The sequence below is a fragment of the Triticum aestivum genome, chromosome 4D, assembly GCF_018294505.1.
Source record: "Triticum aestivum cultivar Chinese Spring chromosome 4D, IWGSC CS RefSeq v2.1, whole genome shotgun sequence".
Taxonomy (NCBI): Eukaryota; Viridiplantae; Streptophyta; class Magnoliopsida; order Poales; family Poaceae; genus Triticum; species Triticum aestivum.
This window is the reverse complement of record NC_057805.1, coordinates 57,509,044-57,529,456: the sequence shown is the minus strand read 5'-3', so window position 1 is coordinate 57,529,456 and position 20,413 is coordinate 57,509,044. Positions and strand designations below refer to the sequence as shown.

Sequence of the window (20,413 nt, the reverse complement as noted above, 5' to 3'; positions counted from 1 at the left end):
ATTTGTTTTCTGTTATTTAGAACAATGTTTTGCATCTTTTATTTCAATAAAAGTGGCATTGATAGCCTTTGCCATGGTTATCTTGCAAGTATACATGTTGCTGTTTGAAAACAGAAAGTTTATCAATGTTGCAAAAATTCCTGAGGAAAGTCAGAATGTGATAAAATGTTGAAACTTTTTGCATAATGAGATCTGATAAATTCTATACAGTGTGGTAGAATTTCATAGTGTTTGGAGTTGAATAAGTATTGATACTCTTGCATTCTTTACAGACTGTACTGTTTTGGCAGATTGCTGTTATGTTTGCATTGTTTGCATATGTTTGCTTGTTTAATGATTCTATTTGAGGATAGGAGTATTAAATATGCAGAGGCATTTAGTATGCAATGTTGAATAATAATTTTAGTGATTTGCTACAGTAGAGAATGATAAAGTTTTTGCATTGGATTATACTAACTTATCTCACGAGTTCTTGTTGAGTTTTGTGTGGATGAAGCTTTTGAGATTTAGGAAAACCGTGATATGAGAAGAATTAAGGAGACACAAAAGCTCAAGCTTGGGGATGCCCAAGGCACCCAAGATAATATTTCAAGAAGTCTCAAGCATCTAAGCTTGGGGATGCCCCGGTAGGCATCCCACCTTTCTTCCTTCAACAATTATCGGTTGAGCCTAAGTTTTTGCTTCTTCACATGATGTGTGCTATTCTTAGAATGTCATTTAATTTGTTTTTGATTGCTGTTTTAATAAAATACTTAGATCTGAAAGTTTTAAATAAAATAGAGTCCTCAAATAGTTGCCAAGGAGGCTAAGTAAGCGGCATTCACATCCCATCAACGAAGCTCTTTTCTTTGGAATTACTCTTGTGCTTCACTTATATCCTATGAGTAAATTGTTGAATAAATTTAATGTCATGAAGTTGAAATCATATCATGCCTAGTGGTAGCTTCGCATTGGGTTTAGAAAATGAAACCTTTTGAGGCTTGACAATCACAATTTTGGTCATACAAGCAATTCACAAATAATTAGTATAAGGAAGAGAACTTTCACATAAAAATACACTATCATGGAAATCTTTTGTGATTGTGAGCCCCCATCAAAACATTATTTGCCAAAATTGTTTACGTTGGACAAGGAAGACAACATAATGATTTATGTTTATTCATATTCACATAGAAGTCATATTGTCATAGATCCTTCAACATGTGGTGCTTGCCCCCCATCATTGCTAGCCAAAAATTCCGCACCAAGTAGAGATACTACTTGTGCATCCAAAAAGCCTTAAACCCAAATCTTATTTTCAAGAGTCCACCCTACCTACCTACCTAAGGATTGAGCAAGATCCTTCAAGTAAGTTGTCATCGGTGCAATAAGGCAATAAAAATTGCTTCTAAAAGTGTTAGATCATTTAGTGTAAGAGAAAATTGGGCGTTGTACGAACTTATGATGGCAAAGCAATAAAAGCGACGGACTGCATAATAAAGGTTATTATCATAAGGGGAAATAACGTGACATTCTTTTGCACTAAGGGGTTGAGCATACAAACAAATAAGCGCATGGCAACCTCTGCTTCCCTCTGCGAAGGGCCTATCTTTTAATTTTCAGTATTTATTTTTATGCAAAGAGTCAAAGTTATTCTCTCTATTACTTTTTCTTTTTCTTTTTTGGCAAGCATCATGTGGTGAGGAAAGATCTAGGCACATATGTCAGTTGAATATGGGTAGCATGAGTTATTATTGTTGACATCACCCTTGAGGTGAATATGTTGGGAGAAAAAATAATAAGCCCCTATCTTTCTATGTGTCCGGTTGAAACGTTTTGCTCATGAGTATGCGGTGAGTGTTAGCAATCATAGAAGACTATGTGATGGTTGAGTATGTGGAGCTCTTACTTAAACTCTGTTGAATAAGTTGAATTGCAATTGCTTGGTGACTAAGAACATAGGTTGTTGAGTTTTAAGAGAATTCATTGTTTGAACCTTAACATGTGAATTGGTTGCCACTATAACATGAGAAAAGAATTGCTGTCATGATGCTAGGAAAAGTGATTGAAATTATCATTGATCAAACTTATGCACTTTGCTAGCATTCACACTTCATAAATTATTTCTTTTATCATTTACCTACTCGAGGACGAGTAGGAATTAAGCTTGGGGATGCCGATACGTCTCCAACGTATCTATAATTTATGAAGTATTCATGCTATTATTTTATCATTCTTGGATGTTTTACAATCATTTTATAGCAACTTTATATCATTTTTTGGGACTAACCTATTGACGCAGTGCCCAGTGCCACTTGCTGTTTTTTGCTTGTTTTTTACATCGCATGAAATCAATATCAAACGGAGTCCAAACACCACGAAACTTTTAGGAGATTTTTTTGGACCAGAAAGAACCCAATGGGCCAGAGCTGCACCTGGGGGGTGCCCTGAGGGGGGCACAACCCACCAGGGTGCGCCAGGCCCCCCTGGCGCGCCCAGGTGGGTTGTGCCCACCTCGGTGGCCTCCCGCACCCCCTCTTTGCACTATAAATTTCCAAATATTCCGAAACCCTTCGGGGTTAACCTAGATCAGAAGTTCCGCTGCCACAAGGTCTCTGTATCCGCGAAAACCAATCTAGACCCCGTTCCGGCACCCTGCCGGAGGGGGGGTCATCTCCGGTGGCCATCTTCATCATCCCGGCGGCCGCCACGATGAGGAGGGAGTAGTCCACCCTCGGGGCCGAGGGTTTGTACCAGTAGCTATGTGTTTAATCTCTCTCTCTCTCTCTCGTGATCTATATCATGGGCTTTGTTAATATAGTCAGATCATATGATGTTTCTACCCTCTATACTCTTGTTATGAAGAATTGAATCTTTACCCTTTGAAGTTTTGTCTTGTCGGGTTGAATATTCAGAGATGAGAACACATGATATATGTCTTGCAGTATGAATACTTGAGGTGACAATTGGGGTATCTTATTGATTCACTTGATATATGTTATGGCATTCAACTCGTGGATTCCCGCGGTGATATTGGGGTAATCTGTGCATAGGGGTTGATGCACGTTTTTATTATCTTTTCTCCGACGGAAACTTTGGGGTCTCTTTCTAGTTCTTTGTGTGGATTGAGTATTATGAATATGAACTTGCTTTGGTGTTATCTTAGTACGGACTCTAGGATAGATCGAACGGAAAAAATAGCTTTGTGTTATTTTAGTACGGACTCTTGAAATGATCGAACGGAAAGAATAGCTTTGAGGTGGTTTAGTACCCTACAAACAATTCCTATCTTTTGTTCTCCGCTAATAGGAACTTGGGAGTGATTCTTCGTTACACTTTGAGGGATAATCATATGATCCAACTATGTTAGCATTGTTGAGAGGTTGCACTAGTGAAAGTACGGACCCTAGGCCTTGTTTTTAAGCATTGCAACACCGTTTTTGTGCCCGTTTACTATTTGCTACCTTGCTGTTTTTATTTATTCAGATTATAAAAATATATTTCTACCATCAATATTACACTTTTATCACCATCTCTTCGCCGAACTAGTGCACCTATACAATTTGCCATTGTATTGTTGGGGACACAAGAGATTTCTTGTATTTGGTTGCAGGGTCGTTTGAGAGAGACCATCTTCATCCTACACCTCCCACGGATTGATAAACCTTAGGTCATCCACTTGAGAGAAAATTGCTACTGTCCTACAAAACTTTGCGCTTGGAGGCCCAACACGAGTCTACAAGAATAAAGTTGCGTAGTGGACATCAGCCGCCTCCAAGGGCACCACATAGTGGAACCGTGGCACCTTTCATTGTTAGAGGGTGCGAGGAGAATAGGGTGTGCCATTGTGGCGCTTGGTGAACATCATGCTGCCACAACCTCCAACGGAGACGTAGGGGGGACTTCGTGAACGACACCATCGTCTCCACCCGCAGTTCATTCTTTCCTCCACTTACTTTGTGCAAGCTTGTATTCATGTGTATATTTACTAGCTTGTTGACCTTGTCATATAGGTTGTTCACCTAGTAGCATATCTAGACAACCTATATTATTGTTGTATCCCTAAAATTTGAAAAGAAGATAAAAATTTTTAGTCACCCCCCTCTAGTCGGCCAACCGATCCTTCCACACGTCGATAGGGCTGATGCAAAAATGACACTCACCTATATGAGATTAGGTTTTGTGGTTGTCTTACCATAGTGTTTCACATCTCTTTTTTATTTATATGTGTATTTTGATTTTTTATTTAATTCTGTAGGTTGTAGACACATTGCTTGTGCATATTCACACACACAAAATCAGTTTTTTTACTTTCAAATTTTGTTTGTTTAACATGGGATCATAGGGAAATTTAATTGGTGAGAGCACCTAATACTTTCCTCAAACTCGTTGTTTGTCGGATTAGGACATGCCATGACATGCATTTATGGGTCTGTTCTAGAGTTCAAGCTCCCCCTTCTCACCTTCTTCGGTTCAGGCATGCAATTTTGTAGGTTCGCCCCTCAGTTATTGTCCCCCCTTCTGTAGCATCGTAGATGCCATAGAGTCTGACTTTGACTCAACTCAACTTGGAAACTATGGAAAGGTTCATATAAAAGGACCTAGATAGGTTCCTAGTCAAAAATTTACATCTAGAAGTGGTTCAACATTAACAACTTATGGAAATCCATAGATCAACATTAGAGTTTTGTTGATTAGGGTTAAGTTTTCTAGCCACCAAATAGTCTTGTAATCACCTTGAGTTAACAAAGAGACCAATAAAGGCATGAAGTGGGGGTGTTAGTATGCTACCCACCTCAAGGATCTAAACCTCGGAAAATCTAGTGCCCTCGTCTACTTCAGCGCTCGAGCTTCGTTGGCAGGATGCTAGTGTCACCTTGACATCTGTGCTAACCAAAAGATCACGTATGGCTGGTGTACCCTCACCTCCCCACTCCACCCCTTCTCGTGCGTAGGTGATGTATAGTGGCAATGCGAGGCAACGTTAGTCAACTTCAACTGCACGACGTGTGCCTTCTCCTCCTCGTGCAATGTCATGGCCACATGAGGTGCCTCCTTAGGATGGGGGCAGCATCATCATTCACCACAACCTTGAAGTGGGGGTGGCGGCAGTCGGGTCCCCGACATAGATACCATTATTGTTGTGCCAGGCCACTAACCGCATGCGAGTGCGGATCATGGACGATCATGGCTCAACTCCATCTGGAGATAAAATGGGCCATATCCCGGGAGAGGTGACTGTGGTGGGGATGAGAGAGGGTGGTGGTATGATCAGCGGTAGGCGTGGTGATGTTGAGCGTCACCGTGGGAGCTCATATTCATCTCTTCTATATATCATTCATGGCACAAGCCTACCGCTCACTTCTTTCTTTTGCTCACTCCTCTGAGCGAACAACCAGTAGATATTGGCTCAAGCAAAAAAGGGTACTGATTACTAAAAAATCTAAAGTTCTTGAATTCAAAAAATCTTCATGAATAATTTTTTAAAAAATGTTCATGAATTTAAAAAATCATGCTTTTAAAAGTTCATGAATTAATAATACTCACGAATTAGAACAAATGCCCACAAATTTACAAAATTATAAGTGCATTTAGTGCCCCCTTTGTGGGTTTTGGGTGATTTGTGACAAAATGGTTAAGGGACTAAAGTGTTTGTGACTATACACATGTGAAAGTCTCTGGGGATTTGGTTTAACCAGTGCCTGATGACCCATAAAAATGTTGTGATAACATTGAAGACTTGGGTTTGCCATATGAAGAATTGAAATTTGAAGAATGGTGTGTCTTTGCTAGCTTCTTTTATTCTACATTGAGTCATAGGGTAAACTCTACAATTAAGGGGGGGGGGGTCAAAGTGAAGCAAGGTACAATGTCTTCGTGCATGTGCTCAATGGAACCTATATACACTTATAAGTGAAGACTTGGAAATCTCCTTCCAAATGAGCCTTCTAGATTCTTTGGAACACTTGAGTTAGATTGCTCATTGGTGAGTAAGAAAACCAACTTTTCGTTAGGTTCTTAGAAACTTAAGGAATTTGAGAGTTCAAATTTATGACCGTTGTGATAGCTGTCTCCGGTAAGTTGGTGTGTGCATCCCCTCCAACGTTCATATTGGCACCTAGTTGGGGACCACATTTATAAGTAGACCCCTACCTCATAAATAGCATGGTTTCTCGAGAGAAAAACTTCCAAGTGTAAAGAAGTGACCATCCCTTCTTGCACGGCTTTTGAATCAATCATAGATGAGGAAAACTCACCTAAGTCGAATAACGTTATTGAGCATCATCGAAGAATCAGACTGAGCCTAGCTTGGACTTATTAGTCTTGAGGAATTGGCATCATGTATAGTGGCGGAGCCATTTATGACATGGGTATGCAGAGTCAAATTTTGGTTTCGCTGCACAACTATGTATGCATGGAAAAGTTCATAATAATAACAATGAAACTATAAATTATTCTTTGGCTTTCATAGTCGACAAATACCAGTGTTGGTATTGATGTCGAACTTATCTTCAGCGCCTTTGAAGTTCTGTTCCCCAAACGCTTCAAATCACTGCACTTGTTCTTCACTTTTCACACCTATACAAATAAAAAATATACACGTTAGATAATAAGATGGTAGCATGGTAGATAGTCCTACAAATTCGAAAGTTGATAATTCAGAAATTTAGATGGATAAAATATTAAAATTCACCTTCTTTTTCTTGCACTTCTTTACAAGTATATAGGGAGGCAGTGCAAACCACTCTCAAGATTGATTGGATGCTACAATAGATTAATTAAAACAAACTTAGGGAATAAAGATAATCCTTATTCTTTACCAACAATTCGAAGAAATAAAGATTAAACACTCACAAGAAACAATCAGACGATGGGCAAACTGCGCACGCCCTCGTTGCCGACATGTCTGCTAGATGACAGATGTGCCGAGTGCATACTGTGAAGGAGGACGTGGGCCGGTGAAGGAGGTCGATTACTCCTAAAAAAAGAGGCGAAGGAGACCCATTGGCGAGAGACGGTGATCCACGATCGTCGCTCCTATTTGGCCCATTACCAGAATTCATCTCCACTAGTTTTGGGAAGGTTCTAGAACCTTCCCTGAACCGGTTTTTTTCATTTGGATTTTTTCTTTTTTCCTTTTCTTTTTCTTTCTTCCTTTTTTCCCATTTTCGTTTTCCATTTCTTTTTTATTTTTATTTTTATTTTACGAACGTCTTTAAAATTCTTGAACATATTTGGAAATCATGAAAAAAAATTCAAATACATGATTTTTTTGAACCGTGAATATTTTTTTTTCAAATTTATGAACATTTTTTTGGAACATGAGAACAATTTTTTTGAACCGGCGAACATCTTTGGAAATTTGGGAATAATTTGTGAAATTCTGGAACATTTTTGTTTTTGACAAACATTTTTTTGAGTTCTACTTTTTGAATCAGTGAATATTGTTTGCATTTTGTGAACATTTCTTAATTGGGGAACAATAATATAAATTTTCTGAATATTTTTTAATATTGTGATATATTTTTTTAGAAAATCATGGACATCTTCTAGAAATTTAGGATCATTTTTTTAATTTGTGAATGTTTTTTAAATAGATGAACATTTTCTGAATCTGTGAGCATTTATCATTTTTTTAATATGCGGGCATTTTTCAAAATGGTGCACATTTTAGGATTTCCCGAATATTTTTCAAAACCATGAACTTTTTTGAATTCGTGATCATTTTATGATTTTTACACATTGTTTTTCATAATTTAAAATTCATTTTGAAATTTAGAACTTTTTTAAATCCTGATTTGTTTTAAAAGTAAAACCACAGAAAAAAACAAAAAATCAAAATGAGAAAAAAGGTGGGCATCCCGCCCCGTACATGGGCCGGCCCAAAAAGGCACAAGGGGGAGTTCTGCCTGCAAGTTCGCTCGATCCCTAGCGCGCAGGTCACGAAATAGGGGGTCCCATCCGCGATGGCCGAAAAGTGATGTGGCGGTTCCTTCTGATGGCCGATGCAGGCTACGGGCATGCGGTGCGGTGAGAGATCTCTACTCCTAATGGACGACTTGGTGAATAGTCCGCGCGGTTTATTTTCGCTGGGTTTTTTTCGACATCCTCCCACCTCCGTTTTATTTTCGTCATTCCTCCCACCTCCGTTAACTCGCTATCCTTCTGCGAAAAAAACCGGTGCAAAAAAAAACCCAACCATCGCTCCCTCTCTCTCTCTCCCTCCCGCTGCGACCCCTCCTCTCGATCCACCCCCTCCCGCTGCGACCTCTCTCTTTCCCTCTTTCTCCCACTCCATCGTCGCCGCCCCGCCTCCCGCTCCGCCGCCGAGAGGCTATCGAGGAGCCGGCATCGATATCCGAGAGGAGTCGCCCTTCGCCGCCGGCGAGATCCCGTGCCTCTCTAAAGATCCCTCTCGCTCTCCTCTTCGCCCATCCACCTGGATCGAAAGTCGAAACCTGCCGCCCCTATGTCTCTGCTGGTGCTCGACGGAAGACGAGGGCGGCTCCTCCCAGCGATTCCCCGTGGTCCTCGGCGGAGGCGACGGCTAGGTCAGTCCTCTTTCTCTGGCTCACCCAATTTGCCTGGGCCGACGAGCTAGGGTTAGGGTTACCAGCGAGACGCCGCCGCCCCGTCATGTTGCAGGTGCTGCTATTACCCGCCGTCAGCCCCGTGTGCTTGTGGCCGGCCCGTACTGATGATGTTGTTCTGTGGCTGGCCGCCCTGTGTGTTCGTGCTGCTGCTGCTTACTGTCCCCTGTGTCGTGCTCATGCAGCTGCAGCGAAAAGACAGTGGGGTGATGGGCGCCGGGGGCGGGCACTGGCGGTCGGCGGAAGGCGCTGTGGAGGCCGGCGGCGGGAGCGGACTAAGCCGAGGTACTGCGTGTAAGAGGAGCTGATAATTTGCGTTTTCCCTGGCAGCGCGATTCATGATAGGGTAGGACCTGGTTGTGGCCTTCTTCTGCGACTTCTTGGGCTCTGTGAGCCCCAACTTCCGTTTCGCCATCGACGGCAGGTACGGCCACGACCCCTCCGCCGTTGACGTCACATGGCACCTCAAAACGCAAATTATCAGCTCCACGGAAGCTGCCGGCTGCCGGATCAGGTACGTGAACAACTGCGTCCATCCATCTTGCGAGTTAATTAGCATAAATAAATGCCCAATTTATTCCAGTTACTTTTCAAATTCTGCAGTGCAGCCTAATGTGTGAAGCGAGAAGTTTGGATCTGGTGGTAGAAGTCCTTTGAACATGGACAGATCAATACCAAAATTGATGTGGTTCTTACAATCTTTGTGTACAGTGTTTTTTTGAGGAGTAAGTAGGTGGAGCACACGAGTGACGTGATACTCCAAACTCTGACTGGAGACGTGATACTCCAAACTCTGACTGGACTAACTCTTAGCATCTCATAATGTAATGTCTACACGAGATGGAGCACGCCGCCTCGTCGATGCATGAGCCGGTGAGGTTTAAATCAAGCTGTGCGTGTCTTGGTGAGAATTTTTGGACTGCATTTTGTGGTTGCGAAGGAAATTGTGGGCGGTGTAGGATCTATACTGTACGTGGATTGCAATAGCTGGATTGATGGTAAGGTTTGATCAATGAACATCAACATAATTTATAGTTTGATTTAGGACTATGCATCTTCTTGCACTGATTTTCATCTCTTTGGAGTTCCCTAAAGAATCACTTTGAGTAATGCTTATTTCCCCCCAACTCTAAATTGTACCAATGAAAAGTAATTACTTTGAGCAGAGAAGAGGAGGGCAGCAAGGAGGAACATGGGGGCGTGTGGCTGGGGCGTTTCTCTTGCACTAGGGTCGGGAACCAATTTTGCAATAGGTAGTAAGTAAGCTATTTCTTGTGAATCTTGGAAGTTTCTGCATTTTCATGTTCTAATGTTAGTATTTGTTCTTTTACAGATTTTATAGGGGGTAGAAGGAGAGTTTGTGCGAGGGTGCAGGTGCGCCGGTGGTACTGGTTGAACCCATGGAAGTTCTGAGCTCATAATTGCTATGAAATCTACACAAAAGTTTGTGATTTTGTTAACCTGACTAGAGCTCGATGTTCATGTCAGTCCTTTATTTAGATGTTAACCTGCCATTCCTTTCTAGATGATGACTTGTTGTTCTTCTACTAAGGCGGTGCATCTAAGGTTTCTTTACTTGCTAACTGACTATTCAGTTCAACAATGGCCCATGCGGTAGAATCGAGGCTGCAACTCTGGCACTTCAAAGAGGAAAGGAAAACATGACTACTTCATGGCGAGGTAAGGAGTGGCTTAATTGAACCTGCTACATTGTGATTGTTACATTGAGATTGTTCAACGACTCGTTTGTTAATTTTGATTTTAATTATACTGTTGAACAACTTAGAGATGTCATAATATTATTATAGAAAATATATTATGGTATATTTCCTACAGAGATCAAGCAGAGCTGATATACCGCATTTAGATAACACTGTGCAACTGTGTGGAACTATCTGAAGTACATTTTTTCTCTTATAAAACCAATGATGAGCGAGTCCATTAGGTTTTGTTCTGTGATACAAAAGGTTGTAGACAACTTCACAAGAAAAATCATTGCAGCTTAGTCTTGACGACTACAATTTCAATTCGTTATTCCAGTCTAGCACACATGTTTTATAGACTTTCTGAAATATCTATTCTTGAACGCACGGACACTTAGCTAATACACCTATGAGTGTCCATGGCTTAAAAGTCTTCTCTCCATTTTTTAGATGAAATTTTTTGGACGGAGTCCAACCTCCCTGCCATGTTTACATTCACGACAGTTTCTATTGATACACGCAAATCCTTTATACGCCGATGAACAATAAACAATTATGTCTTCTTTACATTCCTCCTCATATACTTTTGTGGTTATGGTACTCTGATTATAAGGTAGCAACTCTGTGGTCTGCAATCCATAGAAGTATACTGAATTATGATATCCATCGATCTAATTTTGTATAGGAAGTTTCAAAAACTAAAGAATCTGTGGTACATGATTTGATTTACTCATTTAGATTTTAGTAAATTGTGAACGAAAGTTTTTTGCACAAAGCCAGTGCACCACCCTTTCTACACACATCATTCATGGATTGGCAGACTAAAGGTTCTATTCCACATCTTTGGTGTAGTTCATAAATGGGCTAGAGTAAAAATAGACCAGAATTGTTATATGTGCTTAGGGAAGTGGGATTAGATCAAGATGCTTTTTGACAAAATGAGAAATCAATGGCTCAAGGAGAGTAAGCCCAAGGAGATAATTATTGTTTTCCTTTAGTAGCTTGCCGCATAATTCATTCAAGCATATTTAGAGTGGAGCGGGAATATTCAAACAAGGAAATGTACACCATATCTGTTAGTATACATGTGACACTTTCATGTCTTTCGACTAATGATGCCTCCTACCAGGTATCACTAATAGCACATTCATCACAACATTTGTATAGCTCATTCTGGTGTAAGTCTGTCCAATTTAGAAAGGATTTTAAAGCGGATTCATACAGGTTATAGAAGTTAGAGTCAAATAATATAATAAGTGATTTGTATAGAAGTCAGGCACAGCCATCCCTACCATGGCATCGGCGTGGCCTTCCCTGCCAGGCGCGGCGGCTCCTTGGTCCGATCGCGGTGCTGATGCAGATGGATCGACGAGGGTTAGCAGGCTCGCCGGCTGGTGTTTCCTCGGACGCATCGCTGTTCCAATCGTGATGGCATGACCATATGAGTCTACAAGACTTTGAGGCAGCTCATTTGCGTGGATGTTTGTGGCTGGGCACACAATCCATTAATCCTTCATATTTTCGCACAGAAGGTGCCCTCTTTTTCCTCTTTGCATTTTTTCTTGTTAATTTTTTTAGATTGTTTGTGTTGGCAAATGGAAAAAGACTCAGAATCCTTGATTTCTACTTTCTATCAGAAGCTCGTACCTGATATGTAAGCTCACCAGCCAAGCTGTACATTTGGATTTCAGTAGATATAGTGGAGTATATTTACTCACATTGCCCACAACCTGTTTGAAGAAAATTCTCTTCGAACTTGCTGGTATGAGGTTGTTGTTTTTGATAGATCTATCTAAGCAATGAAAGTTTGATGTATATATATGTATGTCTTGGGCGCCTATTCTTGTCCTTATCAGGTTCGGAGATAAGTGCGTTCATTAGATTAAATTTTGGTATTGCATCGCTGAGCACTTCCTGTGAATTACATGAACCAGGTGTATGTTCTCTAGCCTCTATTGCGCAGTTTTCCTTTTTGCAGTCTGTCCAGATGAGAACTGGGAAATGGCAATTTGGTTGAACTGAATCAGCTCCAAGCTCCTAAATTTGTGCATATCTTAAAAACACTGCAGTGCTACCTCCCTGTAGTAATAAATAAGTATAGTATGAAACTCATATATGCTTATTATTACTATTACTTTTGCACGTTCAAATCAATTCCACTGATAAATCAAATATGTTTTTTTAGAACGGATGGTCCACTGTAGAAGAAGCACAAGCATCATGTGGCATTGTAGTCATTGGTGAAGATTGATATGCACTCAAATGCAAGACTTATGATGGTGTTTGGTGACCGATAAAGATGATTGGAAAGCCTCTTTCCAAGCATAAGGTGAATCTTGTATATTTCACTTTTCTGAAAACTATATCGCCATTTATTTAGCCAGTACGATGTTTATTTTCTGAAAACTGTATTGCCCTTGTAGCCCTTGTAGGTATTTTTCTTCTTGCGCTAGAACTGTCGGAGATGCTTAACCCAGTCAGTTGCGACTAAGCTGTAACATAACTATATTTAGATCACCCTTGTACTGAACTTGTAGTCTGTCATTCCCATGTTTATAACTGCTGACCTAACGTAGCAACATAGATTACAACAACCAGTAGTGAATAGTGGCTACTTCAAAATGTATGGTATTCCTACGCGGTGCTAGGAATGCCTTTCCCCTTAGATATGTAGTTGCATAAAACACTGGCATATAGAAAGATCACGAGCAAAAAAATACATGCAAGTGTATATAATGTCATTTTACTTTAAGCAGATATCTAGGAAAACAAGGGTGGAAATTGTGATTTCAGAAGACTCGAAGTTTTCAATGGGCATGCATCTTTTTTTATATACTTCTCACACGGCTTATCAAGTATATTGAGACGTTGTAACCAGACTATATTTGCAAAGTAAGGATTAGCAGTTCATGCTCCTAACCAGATATCCACAAATCTTGTTTCAGTGCACCATTTACGTTGCATGATGATCTCTCAATCCTTGTGTATATTGAGTAATTCGGCAAAGATGTAGTTTACTGAACACTTGCGTATATTGAAGTCGGTTTTAGTTCCAATTTGGAATATACTATCATGCATATAAGCATGTTAAGAGAAGCCTGATTGATTCGATTGATTTGCTATAGAACTTTTTATTAGACATGAAGGTGTCTGCCCCTTTTTTTTTACAAAAAAGAGGGTATACCTACTTTGAACAAAAATTGCTTGATATGTTTTCGAGTCGAGCGAGAAAACACTTGCTAATCTCTTATTCATATGCTATTTTTGCGTAGCTTAGTTGTCCATCTAGGGGTATTGGTGGTCATGCCGGAAGCCCGGAACATATGCTGAATGAGGCATCCATGGTCAAGCTTCAATAGACTTGCTAAAGTTAAAGAAGCTCATGATGAACTTTTGCAGACAATGTTTCTGATGTTCAAGAGAGAACTTTGTAAATGAGGACAATGTCGCGAGCTGCAAATCTGTAAATGATGTTGAAGAGAGTTGTAAATGTCTCTGCAACAACGGACCTGCAGCCTGTAGGTAATTGATCTTGTGTCTTCCAGCTGCAATAAAACAAGTCTAAGCGATCAAGGTCCTACTGTTCAATTAAGCTGGCCGTTTGCTTGCTTTTGTGCCTACAACATGCTCGCTGAATTGTTTTGTCGTAGTATGAAAGCTTGTAAGCGCCAGATTGAGGTCCTACTAATAATAAATTAAGGTCGCTGCTTGCTTGCTTGCTTTTTTTTTCTCAGTATCGCAAGCTTTACTGTGAATTAAAAGGAATTGAGTTCCTCTGAGCACAGTTTATTTATTGGTGAACGGAAGGCCATGTAAAGAGTAAATGGCAATGGAGCCTAATAGAACATATACATGGCGTCGTGTGCTGCAGAGTTGCAGCGTGTTCCTGCATTTTGGAATATGGAATAGAACAGATACATGACATATGATATGCTAGATATAAATCTTCAGTTTGGAATTCTCAAGTGCAGTTTGGTGTACTGTCAATATTATTTCAGGTCTAGGTTTAATTTAGAGTTCTTATGGATGTGATATTTGGCACAACCTGATGTTTAAGGACATCCATGGTTTTTTTACATGTTAGTCGGTCACCTCTCTCTCTCTCACCTCTCCCCCACATGAGAGAGCAACCCCTCCATCATGGCGTAAACCTAGAAGACCGCCATTGTCAGCGGCGCCTCCCTCTCCCTCAACCACCCAACGGTTGCATCTGTCCTCCATCTCCTTCGGGCCATCCTTGGCTAGATCAGCGGGGATCGGAAACACGAGCACTCACTTACTCCACTTCTGCAACTTTGGGGCAGGAGAAGAATAGCATAATTATTATGTCTGCATGGAAGGTGCGTGTTAGATGTTTACGTAGACAGTGTATGTCATACATCCTGATCAAGATCGGGCATGGCTAGGGATGAAGAGCATGGTGCGGGAGGCAGGTGTGGAGGTCGCAGAGGAGGATGGGGACACGCTCGCGAGGCCCTACAGAAACATGAGCTCATGGGCGCCGACCTCCCTCACCCATTGATGCTATCCATAGTGAAGGTAAAGTGCGGGCGGAGAAGGCAACAACTGCCTCTTCGGAGATTTACTCTGCACCGTCGTCCATGGGGACGAGGCCGGGGGAACCGAAGGTGTTAGCGGAATTGGAGGAGGAAGAGACAATAGGGACAATGATTGCATCATCGCTTTGTAACTGAGAGCATGACGGCAGTGGGTACTACGTTGTGGGGGAGGAAGGAGGTTAATCGGTTGGGTGTGCTCTAACTGGAGCTATCGGTGGCGGCACTATGCTTCAGCCTTGTGGCGGCAGTGTTTGAGGCGATGGACGGTAGTGTGCTATTACTGGCATGGTTTAGATTCCTCCGATCACTATGTGCACAACTAGGTGACTCTCGAGAAGGGATGCGTTATATGCTCGGCTGTGGTGGAGATCACGCTTGCTACGTATGTGTCATCACCACAGTGGTTCGAGCGCATCGACTGATTCAATGCCAACGACCACTATGACAAGGCCAACCTCCTCTTCTTCATTGACACAAGCGCCATGGATGCCCTTCAAGACCCCATGTATGTCTCGCACGGGTTAAATATATGTCCAGTCGGCCCGAAGCGTGCCAACATGCATCATTGTTAGATTGGAGGAAGAAGATCAAGCTATTTGAGAAAGTCCAACCATGAGGAAGAAGGCACACAGGAGGAGTGACCACTGAGTCAATGTTATCATCGATCGAGGACGATGACCATAATGATTTTGCTGACATCTTATTTGGAGTTGATGCTGCCAACTCCTCGCCCCATAGCCTAGGAGGTCAGGACAGCCACTTTAGTGATACTGCCACATACAGTTGCGTGCAAGAATTGTTGTGGGTATTTTTTCTATACATGTGAAATTTTAAGTGCTTATGCTTATATATGCAACTGGTAATTTTTTTAAATGCCCGTAGCAACGCACGGGCAGTCTACTAGTAGAGCTAGAGTGGGAGTTCCGACGGAGGAATCGTACGCTCGAGGTGCTGGCCCGGTGGCTCATAGAGATGTCTGACTGTCTCATCGACTTCGATCAATGGGCCAACATTAAGCGTGAAGCATAAGGCCTAGTAGCAGTGTACTAGCAACGTACGAACTCAATAATCGCCTAAGTGGCGCTGAATCGTTCTTTTCAACTACACAGAAGCTTATATACCGAAACTATTTCGCAAAAATTATTGGGTATGCATTGCCTAGCTCCATCCGTGCTATCCGTGCTACCCAAACACTCTCCCTTGGCTTTCTCGTCGACCAATGATGCTTCTACACCCATAGGATTCCTCACCATGGAGCCCTTCCTCCCTATCCACCATCCTCGCGAACACCCGCTCCACCATCCGCTCTGGACAACGAAGTCATCACGACCCTTCTCCCCTGCCTCTTTTGAGTGTGTCCTCTGATTTCTAGTGCACCCTCAGGCATTTTCCCCTTTCCCCGAGCCTCCCCACGCTCGTAGGTCCTCCATGCCTAGCACCGTCGCTCGTCGCCGCAAGAGCTTGCTGTTGTCATGGTCTTTGAACACCCCGCAGTTAAGGGATGTTCTTGTTGAGCGTTGTTGTTGTAGCGAACACATGTGCCCCTCACAGCCCCCTCCCATTGTGCTCTCGCGCCATTTTGTGCGTCATCGATGTGCTCGCGGGAGTTCAAACGTCCGTGTGTAGATTGGCTGGTCGGCTTGGGCCTTGGTAATTATATATTAGTTTTTAACTACCTAATTTTCAAACTCTGGCCAGTGGGTCCACCCCTCAAATAATTTAGTAAATACTCCTTGAGAAATAAAACAGTGACATGTGGGCCCTTGAGAAATTGAGAGTTTTCGTTTTGCTTTTTTGGTTGGGTCCCACATGTGAGTGAGAAAGAGAGGGTGACATATGGACAGAGGGGTAAACATTGTCGAGAATACGACCTCAAGAATTATGGGTAAATGTGAGTAGTGGGATCGAGGTAGGGCAGAAATGGAATTTCCCTAATAACTATTGTTGCAGCCGATTATTTTCTTACGGTTTGTTTTTCACTTCAACCTGCCATGGATGGTCGTTATGCTAGTGTCGGTTGAATTGATTTCGGTGAAAACCGACTCCCTAAACCGGCTTTAAAGCTAAGATTTGTACTAGGCGAGAACGATTTCTACTTGGCAGCACTAGCCGATGCTACACAAGCTCTTCTTAGATATAGTTATTTCCATATGTCGATGCAACATTTGTGGCGCATTGAATTGTGCTCAAGCATCATTTTACCCCAACACCGGGGGTCCAGCTCTTATATAAGTTCTTTACCATGGAAAATGAGCAAGAACTGAAGGGACATGAGAGATAGAGCTAGAGTGGGAGTTACGTGTACGTCGTTCATTTTCCATGGAACGTAGCCAGTTAACCACAATATATGTGTGAATAGGAGGAATTGGGACTTTTTACATGTTGACAATGCCGGCTTCTCTGGTGGATGTAAATCACCCTTGTAGTAATTTCTAGAGGAGCTGTACAAAAGCAGCTCTTATGGCATCTGCAAATGAGCTATTTCGTAGTATTGTTGGTATATGACCTTGAGTTGGCTCTCAAAGCCCGAGACAAAGGCATCAGGGAAGTTTGCTAGAACAGAGACATGACACAAAGGCATTCACCTTCCTTGCGGAGATTGATGAACATGAATTGGAGAATGACAAACCGGCAATCCAACATTAGGGTCACAAGCAATGTCTTGTGTTTACACGACGGTCTTGCTTGCATCTTTGCTTAAGTTTATTCCTTGCCGACTCAGGTTTCTCCTTCTAGTGAAGAGTTTGAAATGATAACATTTATCGCAAGTATCAGCACATGCAATGAGCTATCTTGCTCCCTCGCGGTGTCCCCGGTGTTGACTTTGGTGATGTTGGAATTGTTGTTGGTTTGGCATTGGCGCTCTTGGTTCGGGCTTGGTAGGTTTAGCTATGTTGTATTCTCTATTCGAGCCGAGTATTCCTTGTTTCTCTGCTCCGGGAACCATGTTCACGTCTATCTGCGTTCGTGTCATGATACACATTCTTCTATTAATGAAATGATACGCATCCTTTGCATATTCACACAAGAGATAATGTGTTCTATTATAATGAAGTCAGTTGATGGGACATCGCAACCTAACACGACTACTCTATCTAAGATTGCTTATTGCTACAAGCTTACAACTACGTCATCCACGCCTTCTTTCATAATTATTGTTTACATAAACTATGATACAATGTTTCGACATGTTCTTACGTCAGTGAAAAATCCGATGAGAAGGTGTTGTCATTCTACACAACAAGGGTGCAAAATGGTACCCTTTAGGGTCCTCTTTTACCCTTTTTAGTTCAAAACGAACTAAATATTGAAAATATTAAAAGTTATATCACTTTTGGGTTTAAAAATTAGTTCATTTTGTTAAACTACAAAGAGTAAGGTTACCCTAAAAATCATAAATATCACAAATTTGCATCTCTACTGCCCGACAACCGAACAAGTCGAGCACATTAGTGGTCAATCCACGTGTGCCTAAGAGCAACTCTAGCAGAGCCGCCGTATCGGGCCGATCAACATATAATTTCCTATATTGCGATTTTGTTCCAAAAGGGCACTCTAGCAGACTAGTCCTATGCCTCCCGGTCGGCATAATTATGGAGTGTGTGTGCCCTATTTAGCCAGTCAACCTCCATGTTTGGACTTTGGAGGTGGTGGGCGCTGGTTTGGAGAGCGTTCCATCCGCTCGCACGGTAGGGAAGTTTTAGCTCGACCTATCCCTCCTACGTGCAGCCCAATCAATGGCGCTGATGTTTCGTACGGCTCCAGCTTCCGCCCCTCCAATGTCGCAATCGTTTATCTGGTGAGAAGAGCGGCAATTAATGGTCGATTTCATGTTTCGCACCGGTTTCCCACCCACATGCGGAAAATCCTCCCCACCTCCTTGTTTCCTCCCGGAGCGTGCCCATTTGCAGTTATGTAAACCCACACTGCCCACCTTTGGTGACGCAACCACATTCACCCCCTTGCACATCCTCGTCTCGGCACACTCACCCCCATCGACTACTTCATCGGTTGGCGCCTTGCACTCTCTCTTTCCCATTAACACGTTGGTGCGGCCATGCCCTCCCCACGGACCTTTCCCTGGCGAGAATAAATAGGAACGCGTTGAGAGAGGGTCCTGGGAGAGGGTGTAGAACTTCTTCAAGTGGGGCAAAGACGACGCAAGTCGTAAGGCTGAATCACCCGTCAGCCGCGCTGCCTCCCTGCCGCCCTCGAGTACTTTGACGACATATCGATGATTGCCTGCACAGAATGAAAGTCACGCTCACGCTGGCCTTCAAAAGTTTTGTCGTATCCCACATCCAGACACACAGTCGTTCATCGATCGTGTGGCGGTAGAAGTCGAGACAGCCGGAGTCTCCCCCGCTAGCAAAGTTACTTCAAGAGGAGGAGTCCGTAGTTAAAATAGTTGGAATCTATTTTATAATCCTTCTAGAAATCTATTTTGTAAATCCATGTTGAAATGCTAGTTTAGAACTTCCATTGTTGAGGTGGGGAAAGAAGATGTCTTCATGCCACTCGTAGTCGGGTTCCACATGAAAACAAAATACGAAGGCAGCAATTATGATGATTATGTATTTGTGCTTTGTCTCGGCAGTCTCCATATCCATCTGAAGCGCACCCCATATGTGATATGAAGATTGCCAATATGGCGGTGATTCCTATGAAACACATTCAATGTCAAAATGTTGACTATTTGGGAGCTCCTAGCCGGCGCATCTCCTAGTCGGCGCCTTATACACCGGCTAGGAGATCCAGCGCCCACTAGCCTCCAGGAATGGGCCGGCCCATCTAGCGCCCAAAGTTGACTTTTGGAAACTACGATTTAAAAAAAATCAAAAAAAACCGAAACATTCGTGAATTAAAAAATATTCATGGATTTTAAAAAAATGTTTGCAAACTTTAAAAAAGTTCAAATCATCGATTTTGGAATAGTTCATCAGTTTTGAATAAAAAGTTAACAAATTTGAAAAAAAGTTCATTAATTTTTTAAAAAAGTTTAATGATTTTGAAAAAAATCACAAATTTGTAAAAAGTTCAACGATTCTAACAAATGTTCATTAATTTTGAAAAATAGTTCATTTGATTTTGAAAAAAACTTCATGCACTTGAAAAAAAGTGTTCAGCAATTTTCGAGAATAATCACGATTTTGAAAAAAGGTTCATGGATTTTGAAAAAGTTCATGAATTGAAGAAATAGTAAGGTGTATAGCTATACTAGTTTTGTGAAGGTTCTAGATCTGGTTTTAGGAACCTTCTAGATGGTTTCGGTTTGATTTTCTCTTTTTCTGTTGATTTTCTTTACGCTTTGTTCTTTACTTTTTTTTCCATTTCTTTTTCCTTTTTATTTTTAAAAATTGTTTTTAAAATCGACTAGAATTAAAAAAATGTTTGGACTCAAAAAATGATCACAATTTTAAAGATGTTAAAAATGAAAAAACTGTTTGCTTTTTCAAAAATTGTTCATGTATTTAAAAAATATTTAGAGTTAAAAAATAACTTTCCCAAAAAAATATATATTTCAAAAATTCTTCGTGTATTTCATATTTTTTTGTCAAGTTTGAAAATAATGATTGCGTTT

At 41.6% G+C, this 20,413-nt stretch overlaps 1 long non-coding RNA gene across 1 annotated transcript; it reads left to right on the top strand.

The window, feature by feature from the left end:
• Positions 1 to 11,252: 11,252 nt before the first annotated feature.
• Positions 11,253 to 13,719, top strand: LOC123099606 (uncharacterized). The gene is made up of 3 exons (XR_006448197.1): positions 11,253 to 11,805; positions 12,459 to 12,602; positions 13,546 to 13,719. It is a non-coding gene; the product is annotated as an uncharacterized lncRNA (long non-coding RNA).
• The last annotated feature ends 6,694 nt before the right edge of the window (positions 13,720 to 20,413 follow it).